The 18,595-nt window shown below is 72.0% G+C and overlaps 1 protein-coding gene across 2 annotated transcripts in view; it reads left to right on the forward strand.

Moving 5' to 3' along the window:
- SYT2 (synaptotagmin 2) overlaps positions 1-18,595 on the forward strand; it is a 34,327-nt gene continuing 15,732 nt past the window's right edge. The window contains exon 1 of one of the 2 annotated variants that reach the window (XM_054576526.1): positions 1-40. The gene's annotated coding sequence lies outside the window, so the exon portion shown is untranslated. Of the gene's footprint in view, positions 41-982; positions 1,120-18,595 lie in introns of those variants that run through there. The other variant, XM_054576524.1, reaches the window with a different exon arrangement.

An 18,595-nucleotide genomic window follows, 5' to 3' on the forward strand; every position in this document is an offset into this window, starting at 1 on the left:
CCGCTGGTCACGCCGCAGCCCTGGGACACACCTGGCCGAGGTGGGGCCCCGCGTCCTGCTTGAGTCATGAGGACGGAGCGCACCCCCCACCCCGCCGCCGACCTCCGGGCCTCAGGGCTGTGGGCACAGCCTGTCTCCGTTAGGGCTCCCCAGGGCTCTTCCGGCGCCCTCTCCCGAGGGCCGGGGAGGTGCAGCGCGCCCCGAGCTCCAGGCGAGCCTGCTGGGACGGCCTCCAGGTTCTAGCCCGTGTGACTGGCCAAGCGGTGGGAAGAGCACCCTCCGCGGCCTCTTTCCCCAGGACGGGGGCGCCCGTGGGGGGCGGGCGGGGGCCGTGTGCTACAGCAGAGGTTGGCTCCCGGGGCCGAGGTGGGCACTCCAACCGCGCCGCGGGGCGGGGAGCAGCCCCGGCCCTCCCCCGTGGCCGCTGGCTCCTCGCTGCTCGCGGCCCGCAGGGCCCCCCTTAAGGGACACAGTCAGCGTTAGGGAACTGGCGCGCGCGCGCCCGCGGGGAGACCCCGCGCTCTGACCAACGGTAGCTCCCTCTCCGTCCCTCCTGTCGCCCCACCCGCCCTGTCCCACGCCCGTGCGCCTTTAACTTCTCCCAAGGGCCCCTCTTTCCCACCAGCCCCTGGAGCCCCGCAGCCCCTGCCCTGCAGGTGACGGCGGCAGGCGGAGGTGCCCGTGGGGGCGCGGGGCGGGGCGGGGCGGGGCGGGCGGGGCGCACAGAGCGCCCGTGGCCACGGGCCGGGGGCTCCTGCTGGTGGAGCGGGAGCGGGACTCGGGGGCCTGCCTCTCCCTGGCCTGCGGCAGGAGGCGGGGCGGCTGGGAGCCGGGGCTGCGCGAAGGGGACCCAACGCTGCGCCCTCCGCCCGCGCCACCCTCGCTCCCTCCTCCTCCGCCCCGCCCCGCCCCGCGCCGCAGCGCGCACCGCGGCCCCGCCTCCCTCCCTCCCCGGCCCCGCGGGCGCACAGCCGCTCGGCGGGTCTGCGGCAGAGCCTCTCGCCGAGTTGGGGCCGGGCCGGCGCGGGGACTGGGCCGGGGGCTGAACTAGCGCGTCCCCGCCGGCACCACTCCGCCTTCGCGCGGGGCCCGAGTCTCTCTGCTGCTTCGGCCGCTCCGGTGAGTCCGCACCCCGCCCGGGGGGCACCCCTGCCCCCCAAAGTTTCTCCTACCAGTCGGCTTTTGTGCCCCAACTGAGGGGCGCGGGACGGGGCCCCGCTCGGGGCTGGGTGGTCGGGAAGTTGGGGCCGAGGGGACTTTGGACGCGTCTGGACAGAAGGCACCTTCGGGGGCCCGGTCCCCTGCGCCTTCACGGGAGGGGGCGCAGACTCCGCCGGTCCCAGGATGAGCCGCAGCGCAGCGGGCCCCCGGGACCGCCCGCCCCGGCCTCCGACTCGGACCCTGGCCCGGCCCCGCGGCGCGCAAGGGCCAGGAGGGGCGCGGAGCCGCCCGGAGAGGGCGGGGGCCCAGGGCCGTGCGGGGCGGCGCGGGCGGCGGTGCTGCGTCCCCCCGCAAATCTCATGACTCAGCAGGGCCCGGACGTCCCGGGCAGCAGGCGCCCCCCGCCGGCCCGGTCACCCGCCCCGCCCCCCCCCCGCCCCGTTGCGGGTCCCCCTCTCTCAGGGCACAGGGTTTTAACTGAATAGACACGGCTTACACTCCAAGCCCTTTAACCCAGGTCCCCCCATTTTTCCTGCCCCCTTTCCACCCCCACATCCTTCAGGTGCCCAGGACACCACGGCCCCTCCGCCCTGGCAGGGCGAGAAGGAGAGCTCCCCAGGCCCGCGGGGGGGGGGGGGGGGGGCGGGCGGGGGCGTGAGGAGCAGCGTCCTTGGGATCCAGGCCCAGGACGAAAGGACGGGGCCAGGGTCCGACCGGCAGGCGGGGGCACCCTCCTCTCCCCCCGCGGCTGCCCTGGCAGGGAGTCTCCGTGTGCGGGCAGGTGGCCCTGAACCCGGCCCCACCAGGGCTGGGCACCTGGTCAGTTCCTCAGGGGGACCCCCACCCTGAGCCCTTCCAGCCGTCTCCCTGGCAGGTCCAAGTCCAGCCGTCTGGGTGCCAGCGGCGTCTCGGCCACAGGCCGGAGGGGCAGGCAAGGGCCGAGGCAGCTCGGGCGCAGTGGGACGTGCCGGCCCGGCCCACGTCCGGTCCCGGGGACTGAGTCAGCGTCGGGGTCCCACCGCCCGGCACCCTGGCCAGGCCTCCTTCTCCGTGTGCCCAGGGGGACGGCCAGCGCTCGCCGGCCCCTCATGCCTGGCCTCTGCCGCCCGCCTGCCTCTGGGTGAGATCGTTGGCCTCGTCCCCTGGGAAGCCCCTGGGGCTTGGCTCTTTCTGGGGGCCTCTCAGGCTTGGTCCTTACCCCCTTTCCTGTCGTGCCCAGGGAGGGGCTGGGGGCGTCCGGAGAGCGGAGGGCGGGGCACCAGGGGGGCTCCACCCTGGGCTCCTGTCACCCGGCCCTCTGCCCCCGGAGGGGGCGCCGCGGCAACTCTGGGCTCGAGGCCCAGGGGTTCCTTCCGGGCAAGGCTGTCTTTTCGAGGGCGGGGACCTGCAAACGCCATTCGCACCGTTTCAGGCTTGCGGCCGACAGGCCTGGCCCCCACGGAGCCGGACGCAGGGACGGGAAGGGCCCCTGCAGCCCCCCTCCGGACTGTGACCGGCCAGCCGGCCCCCGGGCAAAGCCTGTGCGAGATGGAGCCGGGTGGGGGCAGGGAGGCCCCTCCCGGTGCAGGTCTGGGCTCCTTTGACGTCCCCCTCAGGCGGCCCACGGCCGGCGTGACGGGGCTGTCCTGGCTGTGAAGATGGGGCGCTGACCGAGTGGAGTGGCCCTTCTTGCTTCCCCTGGATCTTGTCCGCTGGCCGGGTCTGCTCGCACAGCCTCCGGCCTGCGCAGCCCTGGGACAGCAGATGGGGGGCGGGGGCCGTGGGGAGCCTGGGAGCGGACGTGGGAGGGGCGGTGAGCCAGGGCCGAGACGAGGGCTCCGCGGGCGGGAGGAGTGCGGGCCCCCCGGACCCCCCTCCCCGGGCAGAGAGAAGGTCCTCAGGTCGTCAAGGCTGTGGATGGGCAGAAACGGTGTTTCGGTCGCTTCCCGAGGCGGCGTTTAGACTTTCTTGATGCAGCCAAGGCCTCGTTTGCTCTTCTTGAGCCAGTCACCGGGGGTGACGGGGACACTCTAAGAACCAGGACGACAAGCCAGAGGGGACAGCGGAGGGGTCTGCCCTGCACGGGCAGCAGAGAGACCTCCAGGCCACCAGGTACGAAGTGCGTGGCGGCGTTCATTCACCGGCATTCCTGTGCCGGGCTGGTCCTGGCCGTGCCCGGTGGTGGACCCTCCGCCGGGAACCAACGCGCGGTTCCTGCCCTCATGGCACCGACGCGCGAGTGTGCCGTGCGGAATCGAACAAACAAGGGTGCGAGGACGCCCTGCGCCTGCGGCAGGTGGCGGGTGGGCGGCGGCCCGAGAGCTGGGGGCCGTCGGAGAGTTCCGCCTGCGAGACGGGGGAACGGCCGCCCGCCCGCACGGCGGCTGTGACCGCGGCCCCCGCAGGCGCACCCTGCCCCCGGATCGGTCAGCTCTGCGCTGGCGGGGAGCCGGCCGAGCGGGGTCCGCGGGGCGGGGACAAGCCACGACCTGCTTCCGAGGGTGGGAGAGGCCAGCGCCCGTGCCCGGCACTCTGGCCCTGCCGCCCCCGGCTTCGGGCAGCCGCCCGGTCTCAGCCGTCCCGCCTCCCGAGCAGAGACGCGATTCCCACCCACGACGCCGGCTGTTCTCGGCGAGGACGAGGCGAATGGGGTCCTGTGCAGAGCGTCGGCCAGCACACCCCGCGGCGGCCACTGGCACCACGAGGGCCCCTCCCCCGCCCACAGGCAGGGTGCTCCCGGGCCCCCCGCGGGGCGACCCCCGTCCACCTCTTTCTCGTGGACTCAGGGCAAGCGCCGCTCTGACTCCTTGGTGGCTCTCGGCGTCTCAGGCTGTCCCTTGTGCCTCACGAGCCGCCTCTTGCCGAAGCTTAACTCCTGGGGTGGGTCTGTCCCCGCACACCCTTCCTTTCACCCCTGGAACAGACAGTTCAGGGCAACAGCCCGAGCGATGAGTCCACGGGGCTCCAGGCCGAGAAAGACCCGGCCAGCGCCTGTGCGCCCGGACCGCGGGGACCGCTGGCTGCCAGCCTCCCCCGAACTCCCGCAAGGGCCCGCGGGTCAATGGCAGGACGCCCCGAATACAGGGGACACAGAGGCGACGTGCCGACTTCCTCCCCAGGGGCTTTCCTGAACACGGGCCGCCCGCCCGGGCCACGCCCGGAGGGACGGAGTCCCTGTCTCCCGTCTGTGGCGCGCGCTCACCCTCCCGTTTCTCGGCAGAGGCCCAGAGCGGTGACGTCCGTGAGTTGCTCAAAATCTCACGCCATCCCCAGCCCCCAGGCGCTGTGGGGGCCTTCCAGGCCCCTGTGGCTGGTGGGCCAGGACTTTCTCTCTGCGGCCAGCCCCTCCCGGGCCCTGCCCACCTCCCGCCTGCAGCCGGGAGCCCGCGGTTGGGGTCCTCGGAGGAGGGCACCTCGCTTCGAGCGCGAGCCGGAGGCAGCGGACTTCCCCAGGGCCGGACGGCGGCCCTGCAGACAGGGGTCAGCCCCCGGGGCTGGGTGTCCTGGGAGTGTCTGCTCTGAAGGGGCCGCAGGAGCCAGGGGCTGGGCCCGAGAAGACCGTGGCCCCGGGTGGGCCCTGCGCCGCTCAGCAGCCTGCGCCCGGGGCGCTGCCGGTGCCTGGCTCCCTCCGAAGCGGGTCCTGGGGCAGGACAGAGAGGCGCCTGACAGGCAGGGAGACGGGGTGCCGCTGCCCGGCTGCTTCTCCGCTTTGCAGAGTCCAGGTTCGAGACGCCTGGACCCGCCGAGGCCGGCCAGGATCCCCTCCGCTCCCCTCCCTCCTCTCCCTCTTCTGGTTCGGATGGGCCGGGCCCCAGGGCCCAAAGGGAGCGCAGAGCGTCTCCCCCATCGGCCTGGGTGCCCCCCGAGGGCAGGGTCCCCGCCCCCAGGCGCAGGAGCCTTCACGGCGGCCGGCGCAGGGCGGCCGGGCTCCCTGGGAGGGAAGCCGGGGGGCTCGAGGCCGCGTCGTGGGACAGGCTGGGCCCCGCGTAGGACAGCGGCTGGGTGGGGAGGCGCGCCTGAGGCGCCCTGGGGGTCCATGGGGGCCCAGGCCTTGCAGAAGCCTCGCTGGGTTTACCCACAAGGCTTCTGGGCTGGTTGGACCGCGGCCCTGGAATGGGAACGTCGCTGACGTTCGGGGCGGAGCTCGCCCTTCGCCGTCCGGGCTGCGCCTCGGGGTCGCGGGTGTGGGGCTGAGGGGGGCACTGGGCCCAGGGAAAGGGACGTGGGTGGGGGCGGGGCAGGAGGCCCCGGGCCGGGTGGGTGGGCGGGCGGAACGTACCCCTTCCGCTGCCAAGTGGGCTGAGCCCCCGACCTGGCGCGAGGCCCCGTCGCCCCAGCAGAGGCCCCTGAGGCGCGACCCTGGCCGTCCCGGCGGGGGAAGTGGCCACGAGGACCGGAGGCAGAGGCCCCGGGGCGGGGGCTGTTCTCCCCGGTGCCGCCCCGAGGGGGTTTCTCCGTGAGCGGGCACACGTGTGCGCGCGGGAGGGAGAGGAGAGGCTTGTACCTTGTGCTTCCTCCTCTCACTCCTTCCTTCCCTCTGCACCCCTCCTCCCTCCCGCTCGTCTCCCCTGAGGCAGGGCAGGCCCCTGAGTGTGGCCTGGGCCCCCAGCCGCTGCCGCCTGTCCCCCCGCAGCAGAACCAACTCCCCAGACCCGTGGAGTCTGGTCTGAACGAAAGGTCTGTTCCGTGGCGGGCACATCCCTCTTCTTCTGAAAAGTGCCGTGTGCAGAGAGGAACCCGTCCCGAGGCCTCGGCGGAGCCGCACGCCTGGCTCCTGCCTGCGAGGAGGGGCCCGTGGCCTCCGTGCTGGGGGGTCTCCCCGGACCCGCCGTGCCTTTCCCCTCTTGTGTTTATTTGTAGAAAAGCGTATTTAGCAAGCGTGCGCGCGGTGGTTTGTCTCCTCCCCGGGGCTGCCTGGCCCTGTTCTCACTGTGTCCACGGATCCCTCGCTGCGCCAGCGGACAAGGACCAAGGGCACAGGCCCGCGGGTGGGGTCTGAGGTGAGAGGCCCGAACCCTGGGTTCTCCACCTGGGGAGAGGGGTCGGCGCTGCCGGGCGAGGGGCGTGCGGAGGGCAGGCGGGCGCCGGGGGACGCGCCCCGGGGTCCGGGGGGAGCCCGGGGCGGGCGCCACTCTCCACTCCAGGCCCCCAGGAAGCTGGGGGGCAAGGCTGCGCCCGGCGTCAGCAGGACGTGCAGAGCTAATGCCGGGGTGCGGGGGGAGGCGCTCCCTCTCCCAGTTTGACTCTCCCACGAGGAGGAAAAGGCGTCACGTTAACAAGCTGCCCTGGTTCCAAATCAATCCTGGCTTTGCAGGAGGCGAAGGGGAAGCGCAGCGGAGAAATTGGATTAGCTCTCTGATGCTGGAGCTGCTGGCTGCGGCAGCGGCGGCGGAGCAGGGAGCAGCGTGGGCTGAGCCTGCAGCCGCAGCCCAGCCCAGCCTGGGGCTTCTCGGGTCTCCTGCCGCCCCCGTCCAGGCAGCGGTGGAGCCGCCTCATGCCGCAGAGCAGGGGGCACCCGCAGGCTGCCCCGGGGGTGTGGACCGTGCGCTCAGGGGCCTGGGGCACGGAGGCGGGGCTGGGGTACGCAGGCGGTGCCTGACACCCCGTAGCTGCAGCTGCGTGTCCTGCGGGGTCAGCTGGGACGGTGCGGGGGCGGGGGCCTGGGAGCCCGAGGCCTGGGTCGAACCAGGGCTGCCTCTTCCTGCCTGGTGCCCGCTGTCGAGGACCAGGTCCTCGAGCTGTCTGAGCTCCAGGGCCCTCATCTGGAAGCGGAGACAGCGACCTCCGTCGCTGGGCCCTGTGACAACGGCGTGGGGCGCCCCAGGGCCGTGGTTCCCCAAGGGTGGTCCGTGGGCCTCCGGGAGTCCCCAGGAGCTTTTCCGGTGGTCCCTACGGTGTGGGGCGGTTTGCCACTCTCCCAGTGTTGGCAGCGACGCGGAGCGGCCGGCGCCCCGTGGGGGCCAGGGCGGGGCCCGGCACCTGCCCAGGAGCAGACGGGCCAGCAGGTTGCGCCGCGGCGCCTGAGCGTCTCTTTGAGGAAAGAGCAGAGACTGCGAACTTTACTAAATCACGACTCCTGAGAGCCCGGTCCTGTCACCCGCTGTGGTGACAGGCGAAGTCCGCGCAGCACCCCTGGCTTTAGGGACCCCTGTTGACGTGTCTTGGGAGGCGCAGCTCTCGTCCCCACGGCCACCTGCGCGCGAGCTCCGCGCCGCAGACCAGGCCACAGCCGAGGAGGCGGCCGGCGGGCCCCGCCTGGGGCTGGGCTGGCCCGCCCTCGCGGCAGGCGCTGCAGGGCGCTGTCTGCCAGGGGCGGGCCCCGGCCTGCACAGCGGGGACCTCACAGGAGGGGCTGCGGTGCCCCTTGCCTGCGAGGACGGCCCTCAGCTCTCCCCTGTGCAGGCAGCTGCTGGCGGTGAGTTCGCCGCCGCTCGCGGGCAGCCACGCTCGCCGGCTGCGCCCGCGCCCACGTCCCTTCCCGCCTCTTGTCCCGTGTGCTTGGGGGTCAGTGCGCCCAGGCCAGGGGCCGCCGAGAAGCCGAGGGCTGGGGCAGAACCGTGGGCTCTGTCCGCCCGGACAGCGGCCTGCTGTGGTTGCGATTTAGCACCCTGGCCTCCGAGGCCGGGAAGCTCAGGCAGTCCTCACGCCCCTTCCGTGGCTTCCGTGGCTCCCGTGGCTCCCGTGGCTCTGGCGCCGAGAGAAGGCGGTCAGTTCCTCCCGGGAGGACGAGTGGAGGGCAGGGCGGGGGGCTGTGCAGGGGCCGCCCTCAGACGAGGTCAGGTGCCTGCGCCCGCCCAGCTGGGCCACCAGGGGGCACCGCTCCTCTGCGGCCACGGCGCAGGGTCGCTGGCTCCTCTGGGGCCCCTCGCTCTGCCGCGCCGGCCAGTCCCCCTCATCCCCTCACCTGCTTACTCAGGCAGCAGAGCTCCTGCGTGAGTGCTGTCGGCCGCGTGCCAGACCGGCCGACGCTGTCCCGCCCTCGCGGCCCTTCCAGTGTGAGCGAAGCAAGACAGCAAACAGGTCACACAGCTGATTATTGAACCCCAGTTATGATCGTTGGTGTGAAGTGAAAGATGCTCGGCGCTCGAGGGGTTTGCGAGACAGGGGGCGCCTGGCCGGGCGAGGGATGGGTGTGCGGCCGCTGTGGCTCATGGTCCGCGCGGGGCCACGGGCAGCCTGGGCTTGCGCGGGGGGGTGTCAGGATGCACTGACACCGGCAGGCGTGTGGGGGGCACAGCTATGTGACCCAACGCCTGGGATGAGCTCAGACCTGGGAGGCAGGGTCTGCCTCTGGCTCCCCCAGGTGACCTGGAGCTTGTCACCTCCCCTCCTTGTGTCTGTTCTTTCCTCCTTGACCAGAAAGTTCCAGCAGTTCCTTCTCAGGGTCCCAGACACGTCTTGGCAGTTTTCAAAGACCAAACTGTAGCTCTTGCCCGGGACAAGGGAGGGAATCGGGAGCGGAGCTGAGAGGCCGCGCTCCTGGGCTGCTCCCAAGAGCAGGGGCTGTGGAGAGGCAGAGCCCGGGCGCTGCGAGGTGACGACCCGCGGGGTGGCCCGGCAGGCAAGGCGGCTGCCGCCGCCGCGCCGGGGGCGTCACCGGGCAGGGCAGGGAGCGGACGCCAGCGCGGCCGGATGGACGTCGGCGGATCGCCCCCGCTGCGGCGCCGGGACGCGGGGCTGGCGATCGAAGGGATGGGCGAGGGTGAAACGCACGGCCCAGGGCGGCCGAGCAGCCTCCGGAGGGCGTGTTGGGGGTGGCGGGGCGGGCGGGCGGCCTCAGGCCCCCTTCCGAGGAGCCCGTGTGTCTCTCTCCGCAGCGCTGCTGGCGCCTGTGCCGGCTGGGGATGTCAGGTCCTCGGGGGAGTGGGTTTCTGAGCATAAACCGTCCCCGGCTCACGTCTCCTGCTGACACACGGGGCTCACTGTGCAGCCGCCGCACTCGCTCAAGTGGGGCTCAGCCGCTGCCTTGGCCGCTGTGCTGCTCTGGGGCCACCGTGGCCCCTGGGAGGTGTTCCAGTCGCTGGCAAGCGTTGTGGGGAGGCTGGGTCTGGGGCCTAAGGGAACACAGGCGGGGGCCGGGCTCTCGGAGGGCGAGGGAGGGGACAGCGCGCGAGGCCGTCTTCCCGCGGACCCCCCAGCAGGCAGGTGGCTATCGCCCCACAGAACAGGAGTGGGGGCCGGACCAGATACGCCCTCTGGGTTCTTCCCCACAAGGGCCCGCAGCCGGTGGACACGGACGTGCTGCCGGGAGTCGGGAGCCAGCCGGGGCGCGGTTGCCGCAGGCGACCTGTTCTCGGCAAGTGCCTCCGAGGCAGGGGTGGGGAGCGATGCCTCTCGGGGGGCCTTCCAAACCCACCCCACGTTTTCTGGAGCGTCCGCTGTGGTCCGCACAGCCCCCAGGTGTGTCCTCGCCGTCCCTTCTGACGGTCGCCTTCTGAGTTTCCCCTTGGAATCGGGGGGCCGCGCTCAGCTCCCGGGGATGGAAAGGGGCGAGGGGCAGGCACGGCGCCCTGTCTCCTCCCTGCGCTGCCAGGCACTGGCCTGTGTGCCCTCTTGGAACCGGCCTGTACCGCCTTCGTCTGAGCCCCTCGCGGCACCCGAGATGCTGGAGGCCCTACGGAGGCTCAGAAACACAAACCCTGCGGTGCAGCCCCCGGGGTTCAGCACCGCGGACGGCGCCGGCCGGAGGGCGCACGGGGGTGAAGCCTGCTCTCAGCACCGCGCACAGAGGCGCGTCCCCACCGACCGCGATGAAGCTGAACCCAGGGTTTCGGCGCAGCAGGCGGAGCGCCTGGAGGACCCCAAGAGTTGGGCCCCGCCCTCCGGACCACGGACGGAGCGTCGCCCGAAGACTGGCGGCCGAGCCCGGACTTTCAGCACCGTGGACAGAGTCCCAGGGCCCGGAGGCCGCGACTTTCAGCACCGCGGACAGAGCCCTCTCGGATGGGGGGCCCCCCCCCGGCCCCGCTGCGGGGGCGCGGTCTCTGTCCATGGTGCCGAGGCGCTGTCTACTGGGCGGGATCACTTGGAATCTTCCAGAACTCACCTCGCACCGAAGGGAGAGTCCCGATGATATTCTGGCGACCTCCGGTCTGCCCTGTCAGCTCGTCTCTGTCCTTGGTCCCGGGTCCCCCACACCCCCAGATCTGCTGCCCCAGCCCTGAGGATGCCTCCGTTTGCAGCCCCAGGGACAGAGTCAAGCGACCCCTCCCCCGAGGAAGGGGACCCGCAGGGCAGGCAGGTGACTGCGCCCACCCAGGAGAGGTGCCACGGTGGGCGCTGTGGGGATGCATTTCAGGCGGCGCCCTCCTGCGGCATCCGTAAGGCCGGTTGCTCACGGCCTGCCTGGCAGCCGGCAAAGGCAGTTCTCAGGGGCGGGCCGGGGGCGGGGCGAGCGGGGCGCAGGGAAGCCTGCTGTGTGCCCGTGTGGGGGCCGTGCCGTTGTGTGTGTGCGGGGGGGGGGGACCGGGGGCCTCTACCTCCAGCACCAGGAGCCCCCAGCGGTCAGGTCCGGCCCAAAGCCATCGCTGGGCAGGGCGGCAGCCCGGGCACACGGCCAGCCTGGGGGAGCAAGCCAGGTGCCACGGGTCGACCACAGGGAGCCCAGGGCTGTGGTCTCCGAGAGACTGGCCGCTGCATCTGCTTTCTGACTAGGCCCGGGGAGCGCAGGGCCCGCGGAGATGAACTTCGGCCCACTTTCAGGAAGGTGGCTCTAGCAGAGGAAGGACCTGTCCTGTCTGCGGTGTAAACGTGGGTCTCCTCCGGTGCCCGGCCCTTGGACGGCAGTCGGGAAATATTTGCTGAATGAACATGGAAGCGTTAGAACTGTCCAGACTCCTCACCGCCTCCCGCAGGAGACCTGAGCGCCTTGGACTTGGGCATGTCCCCAGAGGCCAGACGGCCACTCACCTGTGCGGGCACCTGTGTTGCGGCTGGCCTGGCCCCGAGGCCTCCCTCTTCAGCTCTGGGAGCCCGCGATTCTTGGCGCCTCTTCTGAAGGAAGGTGACCTTCATCCGGGGCTGGGGCTGGGCTGGCCCTGGGCATCTCTCTCAGGGACATGTGGTCCAGTGTCTCTTGCCATGTCTGCACCATCAACCTGCCACCAAATATGCTTGTTGGATTGATAAAGAGGGCAGGCCTGTCTCCCGTTCTTGGAAATCTGCAGGGCGCGGCTCCCGCCTTCCCGGTGTAGCCTGGCCTGTGACTCCCCGGCCCTCTGTTCTGTGGGGCGATAGCCACCTGCCTGTCGTGGGCAGTTCCCGGAGGTGGGCGCTCGGAGGCCCCGCGGGGGTGGGGGCAGGGGCGCGGGAGCAGGTCGGTCGCCTTTGGGGCAGTGGCGGTAGAGAGGGCGTGGGTCCCGGCCGCGGCTGCCCCCAGGCTGCGTCCCGTCCCCGGCTCTGGCCGCGAGGGGTGAAAAATTGATGGTGACCAACGGATCGTCGCTCCTGGATGGAATATTCGGCGGGGACTGTGGCGGGTTAGTGTAATCAGATGTCCGTGCTGCCCTCCTGGCAAGCGTGGGACTCCTGGGTTCCCCTGACCCTCAGCGCCACGGAGGGGTCAGCTATCAAAGAAGGGGCCCTCCCCCCGCCCCGGGACGGCACGGAGGGACCTGGAGAGCAGGGGGCGAAGTGAAGGGAGCCGACGGGGAAAGACAAGCGTCGTATTTCTCACTCGGGCGCGGACCCTGATGGGCACACCGGTGGGCACACGGGAGGCAGGGTCCCACGCAGACAGCGGGGTGGCAGCTCTCAGGGTTGAAGCCGGCGAAGGGGTTAAGGGACAAAGGGTGGGCGCAGGCCTCGGGGTGGCGGTGCCGGGGAGGGGGCGGGCGGGAGGGGAGTAAGTGCTGCTGGAGGGAGGCTCGACTTGGGGGTGAGCACATTGTACTGATGATTAACAATAGTGACGAAGAACCGCGCAGAGGGCGTCACGGCAGAGAGAGGCGGGCATCGCGCGGGGGCCTGCGGCGCAGCCGCCCCGGGGGTGCCTTGCGGGGGAGGGGCAGGGGCCCATAGCTCTCATCTCCGGGGACCGCGTTTGCCCGCTTCTTGGGGCGTTTACACTGCCTGCCCTTCAAGACATGGTGGGTTCCCAGGAGGGGTCGCTGGGGTAAGTAGAGGCACAGCGTGCAGCCCTGGGTGTCTGAGAGGAGCCCGCGGGTGAGGTTGGTCACGGGGGAGGACCCTCTTCTCCTGGGATGCTCCCTGCCCCCGGCTGCCGCCAGCCCAGGCGTGGCCTCAGGGCGCAAGGAGCAGGGGTCCTCCGAGGGGTCGCCGGCTCGCAGAGGCCGCAGCCAGCGAGTCGTGGAGCTGGGCTCTGCCGGAGCCCGGCCTGCGGCCCCAGGGTCGCGCCTCTCCCGCCGCATCACGCCCAGCGTGCCTCCTCCTCCCCTTCCCCGCGACCCCGGGGGATGACGCCACTGGGACCCCAGGATAGAGGTGCAGCCCAAGCAGCGGGTGCCCTGTGCGTTGAGGAGGCTGGCTGGTCCTGGTGGGGCCTGGGGACCACGCGCACGCGTGTGGCTGGGGGCCCAGGGCGTCCTTGCCGAGGGCTGAATGGAGCTGTCCCTGCGTCCCCGCGTGTGCCGGCTGCGGCCCGCTCTGCAGGTGGGGCCCGGGGAGCCTGGCACAGTGGCTCTCGGGCCTGTTGGGGTGGCTCTCTGCCCGCCCGGGCCCCGCAGAGAGCAGGGAATGGGTTTCGGGGCAACTTGTTCTTGGTCCCTTGGGGAGCAGGGAGTGGGAGTCCCACGCCCGGGCCGTGTGGCCTCCTTCGCAAGTGGGGGGTCGGGCCGCGGGGCCCCGCCCTCAGGCAGGAGCCAGAGGTGCGGTGGCCGTGCTGTGTCCTTTGAGGCCCGGCCTGTCTGTCTGTCGGTCTGTCTGTCTGAGGTGCGGGTGGCGAGGAGCAGACAGGCCAAGACGGGGCGGCAGGGAGGACCGGGGGGCTATAGGGCCATGTCCCAGGGCGGGTCCTCTTTGGCGGGTCCCACCGCAGGGCCCCCGGCCGTCCCCCGAGACCTCTGCGTACCAGCGCCCTCTGTGCCCGGGACCCTGGGAGGCCGTTTCCCCGGACCTCGCGCCCCCGCCCACAGAAGTACAGAGAACGCGCCCGCAGCAGCCTGACCTGTGTCTGGGGAGTGGGGCGGGAGCCGCTTGCTCATTCTTCCCAAGGGGTGACGTGCGTCAGGAAATTTGCCCTGAAAGATGCTTCCGTGTGGCTCAAAATAAAGCGCCCGCAGTGTTTTGCCTCAGGCCTTTACAGGGCGTGAGCGCACCTCTCACCTGGCCGCCGGCCTCCAGGGGCGCGCGCGCCGAGCTTCCTTCTCCGCGCCCCCCCCGCCCCCGTCTCTGCGCGGTCCGGCTCTCGGCTGCCCCTCGTGCCTCATTCCCGGAGGCTGAGGCGCGGGGGTCGTTTTGGAAACAAGGACCCAGTGGTTAACTGAATAGCCCTGGTTCCCGTCAGCCCTCCCTGCTGGGAGCCAGCTGTGTCCGTGGCTGGGGAGGGGGCGGCAACGGGAGGTGCCTGTGCTCCCTGGGTCCGGTCTCTTCAGGGGGACAGACGGGGACCCAGGGAGCCACGGGCATGGTGGTAGAGCAAGCGTGCGCTGGGGAGGCCAGACCGAGAGGCGGGGTCCAGGGCCGGCTGCGGCTCCACCCCGCCGAGGGTGCTGCCACCCGAGGGCCCCACGGTCGGCTGGCGGAGGGGACAGCTGGCGAGCTCCACACCCCCCACTTCCCGCCTGGGGGAGCAGGACTGGGAGACGGGGCCCCGCACCCCTCGCTGGCGCCCAGCTCTGCCCGCCCCGCCGCGCCCCCTCCCCGGCCCCCAGGGCGGCCCGAACGCGGACGCCTGGGGCGATGGCCTCTCAGCGGGGCTTCCTGGGGACTTCGCCCGGCTAGCCGCTGTCTGCCGGGTGCCTGGAGGCGTTAAGGACCCTGCTCTGGGGACTCCCGCTGTTAAATAAGGCGAGACGCCAGAGGGGAGGCAGGGGACTCGCAGCTGCCGGCTGGCGCTTGTCATTTTCTGGGCTCCCACAGGGACCCCCCTCCCGGAGCCTGGGCCCGAGGGGCAGCCCAGGGAAGCCTTGGAGGCAGGCTGGTGGGAGGGGCGGGCCTGGAGGGCTGGGGCGGCCCGGGACCAGGGACAGTGGGGGCCGGGGGCGTGCGCCCGGGGCGGGGCACTCGCGGGGCCTCACGCCCCGCAGCTCCCGGACAGGCTGCCTGCGCCGTGGCCGCGCCAGCTCCCTGGGGGCTTCTCAGGCGGGGGAGGGCGGGAGGGGCTGTGAACAGGGGGCGCGCAGGCTCAGAGGCCGCAGGCCTTGGGGGGCCCCCTTCCTGGGCACCCCCTCCCCTCCCCCCGGCCCTGTCAGTTATAACTGGGTGGACGGCAGCACCAACGGGCCTGTGGGCGAGGAAGGGCCGCCTCGCGGGGGCCTCGCGGGCCCCTCGAGCGTCTCGGGGAGGAGGCTGCCGTGTTCTGGTTTCCTGTCTCAGCGACAGTTGCGTAATGGCCCATATTAATGAGACTCCTCAGGATTTTCATGTTCGACTTCATGAAGCTCTATATTTAGCCAAAATGTCTAGAGCCCCAACTCGGTGGCAGCGTCGCACTGGTTCTGGGACAGAGCTGAGCGGCCAGGCCCCGCCCCCTGGGGCCCAGGCCCCGGGGCGCTGACGGGGACCCGAGACTCCAGGGCGGCGAGGAGGCCGGACGCTGGCCGGCCCTGCGGGGGGACCTGGCGGCCTCCCAGAGGCGACATTTAATAGACGTTTCCAGGGCGGGGGCGGGGCCCTCCTGGACCCCAGGCGTCCCCGAGGGGCGGCGCGGCCGCTCCGAGGCCCGGGCTGGGCCGCGGGCGTGCGGGCTGGTGGGAGCTGACCAGGCAGGGAGCGGCCGGCCGGGCCTGGGCGCTGGGCGGGCTGGGACGGGAGCGGCCGCGGGTGTGGAGGTCCAGCGCGGCCGGGCGTGGCTCTGGCTGCAGGGAGGGGCGGGGAGATGATTGTGGAATGTAGGTGAGCAAGGAGGAGGCCGCCCCCGGGAGAGGGAGTCTGCGCGGGAGCTAATGAGGAGCCGTCTCGCGCAGGCCAGATCCCCGGGTACCGGTGGGGGGCGGTGCCGGGCGGTGCCCGAGCCTCGCGGATGGATAGGTGGGGTGAATTCGAGTTTATCAACAGGCGGAAGATTGGGGGTGGGGGTGGGGGGCACTGGCCTCCCCCCGCTGCGTCCCCAGGGAGCCGGGCTCCCCCGGCGGGACGGTTCCCATCCCGGCTCCCATCCCCAGCACCCCCGCGGGGCACGCAGCTCCACAGACGTGCGCTGCGTGCAGGACGCGGACCTGAGCGGCTCGGAGCCACGTGGGGCAGGGCGCAGGTGGGCGTCCAGGGTGGGGAGGCACGGCCGCGGCCTTCGGGAGACGGGCCTCGGCAGCGAGCCGGGCCGGCGCAGCCCGCCTGTGGGGACAGGGCCAGGAGACAGGCGCCCTGCCTCCCGGGCCCTGAACCTGGATGCTGGGCATCCAGCCCCCGGGCGGCAGGGCCGGACTGTCTGCTGCGTGCGAGCTGCCGTCTCTGTTCTTCCATGACGGCCGCTGCCGGACCAGCCCAACGTGTGGCGGAGGGGCAGAGCGTGCGGCGGGGCCAGAGGCGGTCGGCGGGGGGTGGGGGGGTTTGCGGGGCAGAGCACAGGAGGGGCGGAGCCAGGTCCGCGCGGCTGCGGCGAGGGGCCCCCAGGCCCAGGCCCCGGGACGTGCGCTGGGGGCTCTCGGAGAGCCTGGCGAGGACCGGTGAGCCGCCGTCAGCCACCAGACGTGAACGCGCGCCGCCCTGGGGCACTCGCGTCTCTACTGAAGCCCACGCGCCCTGTGCAGTGTGAGCGCACGCCGCCCTGCACGCGTGCTCACATGCTCACACGGACACAGGCAGACCCGCTGCCGCTCCTGCCCAGAGCCGCCCCGGCTGCTGCCGCCGCTTCTCGCCGGCTCCTGCCGGCAAACGAGAGCGGACTCGGTGCAGAGGCGGCCTCTCCGCTGAGCACGGACGTGCTGCAGAAATCTCGCCGCCTCGGTAAATCTAGCACAGACGTAGGCAACGCAGTGAGGGCTGCGGGCGGCGTCAGGGACGGGGGAGTAAATTCCTGTGGGGGGCGGTGGCCGGAGCGGGGAGGGACCGGGACACAGGTGCGCTCATTGGAGGTCACCCCACGGTGCTGGGGACCGCGGCCCCCCCGCAGGTGGTGCATCCTGTGGAGGGAGCCTCTTGGGATCTCCCCACCCTGGACGTGGGTGAATGGGATCCAGACACGAAGGAGCCGCGGGGGAGGAGGCCCCAGTGGGGTCAACGCAGGGCCCCCACGTGACAGGCGGGCAGACCGAGCGCAGGCGCCTGAGGGGGACGCAGAGGCCGAGGCTGTGTCCCCGGCGTCCACGTCCGGCACGGAGGCAGCCCCGCGCCAGTCCCGGGATCGGCTGCTTTTATCCTACAACTTCCTCGTCTCCATCTTTTAAAGAGTTTTTCTAGAGCTGTTCTATCACAGTCGCCCCAGGGAGCAAATCTCAAAAGAAGCCGTGGCTCGGCTGGGGGGGCGGGAAGGACAGGGGTTCTGGGCCCACCGTCCGGGGGTGGGGGCCGGGCCGGACGCTCATCTGCCATTTCCTTTCGTTCCCACCCCTACGATGTTCTGAGCTCGACACCCCCTCCACGGGCCCAGGTGTCGGGGGCAGGCGGGGGTGAGGGTCCGCGCTCACATCCACCCTGGTGGGCGCCTGTCTAAGGGGCTCCGGGTGCCTGCCCTGCCCTTGGGGCTGGGCTCTGGGGTTTAAGCTTTTTTCATCGGTTTTCTGTGGTTTCTCTGCGCCATGTCTGAATGTGGGTCTCTCTCTAGTTTTCTGCTTGGGACTCGCTGGGGCTTGAGCCTGTGGGGTGGTGTCTTTGAGCAGCACGTCCCCTCCACCTTCGTCCCTTCAGATGAAACCTCTGTCCCTCCCTGTCGCCTCCTCGCCGTGGCCGTGGGCCCTCACGCTTCCGTCTCATCTCGGCCGCTTCTCCCGCCCTTGCCCGCCCGGCCGCTGCGCGGGCCGTTTGCTCTGGACGACCGGCGGGCGCTCTCCGTGGACGTGCCTCGCTCGGCACCGGCTGTGTGGCCAGCCAGGCTGCACTCGCCCCGGTCACGGGGCCACGTCTGTGCCGGGAAGAGCCAGGCAAATCGGCGTCCCCACTGGGGCTGCCACACACGCTGTCCCTTTTGTTTTCTGCGGCGCGTGACTGCTCGCCTTGCTCAGGGCTGGACTTGATCACAACGGGGAAGAGTGGGAACAGAGGAGGGTCTCGGGGCTGTCCATCCTCCTGGCCGCGCTGCGCCCTCAGCAGCCCCCTTCAGGCGCTCAGTGCAGCGGGACCCGGCCACCCGCCACGTCGCACGCCTGCTGGTCAGGAGCAGCCGTGGCGGTCGCGCTGGGCGCGCGGCCTCCAGGCAGAGCAGCCGTCCATTCAGTCTCGGTTTCCTGCCCAGCCTCCTCGCACCCCCTCCTTCCTTTGCATGCGAGGCGACTCCAGGAGGCGCGCGCGTTCCCCGGGGGGCGGGGGTTCTGCCGCCCCTGGAGCCTTCGGCCGCTGGCTCCCTGCTGCCGAGGGAATGGGGCGACGTGGGGGTCAGAGTTCAGCACCTGGTGCCCCCGTTCCTGCTTCCTGCAGCCTTCTCCCTGTCGGGGGTCGGCCCCGAGTCCCTCTGCGCTCCTGCGAGGCGGGGCCGCATCCCCACCGCCCACCGCGCCGCCCACGGCAGCGGGAGGGGCCCAGCCTCCCCGCGGTGGCCCGAGGGACGGGCGGAGTGGCTGCGCGTCCGGCTTCTCTCTGGTTACTGGCCCCAGAGCCTGTGAACCTGTGAATTTTAAAGAAATTCCACCTGTGACCCCCACTCACAGAAGACGAAACACAGAGTCACGTCGGGGTCGGGCGCTGCTCCCGCGCGGGTCCGGGCGCCGTGGGCTGGGCTGTGGGCAGGCGACGCGGGGGGCGGGGCAGGCGCACGGGTTCAGCCCGCGGTCGACCCCGGGCCTCTGAGTCCGTGGAGAGTGAAGCTGCAGAAGCCGGCGGGGCGTGGGGGGCGGGCGGGGAACTGCCGTGCAGCGTCTGCCACGGGCCCGGCAGGCGCCGGCGTGTCCGGGCGGCCAAGGACGTGAGCGGCGTCCGGGCTCCGTCCACCGTGGAGGAGCCGTGGCCCCACGGCCACTCTAACTGAGAGGCTCCCTCGCGGCCGCGGCCCCGAGCATCACCACCGACCGCAGCGTTAAGGGTCTGGCCCGCGCGCTCCGGCCCCGGCAGGCCCGGGCCCGCTGGGGGCTCGGGAGGGGCGCGTCCAGCATCTCTAGGCAGCGGCGCAGCAGCCCAGGCGGGGAAGCCTGGCCACCTGAAGCCTGGGGCCACGTCCCACGTCCGCTGCCAACCTCGCGCACGCCAC

The sequence above is a fragment of the Pteronotus mesoamericanus genome, unplaced genomic scaffold, assembly GCF_021234165.1.
Source record: "Pteronotus mesoamericanus isolate MK-2021 breed Mesoamerican mustached bat unplaced genomic scaffold, CSHL_Meso_final contig_347, whole genome shotgun sequence".
Taxonomy (NCBI): Eukaryota; Metazoa; Chordata; class Mammalia; order Chiroptera; family Mormoopidae; genus Pteronotus; species Pteronotus mesoamericanus.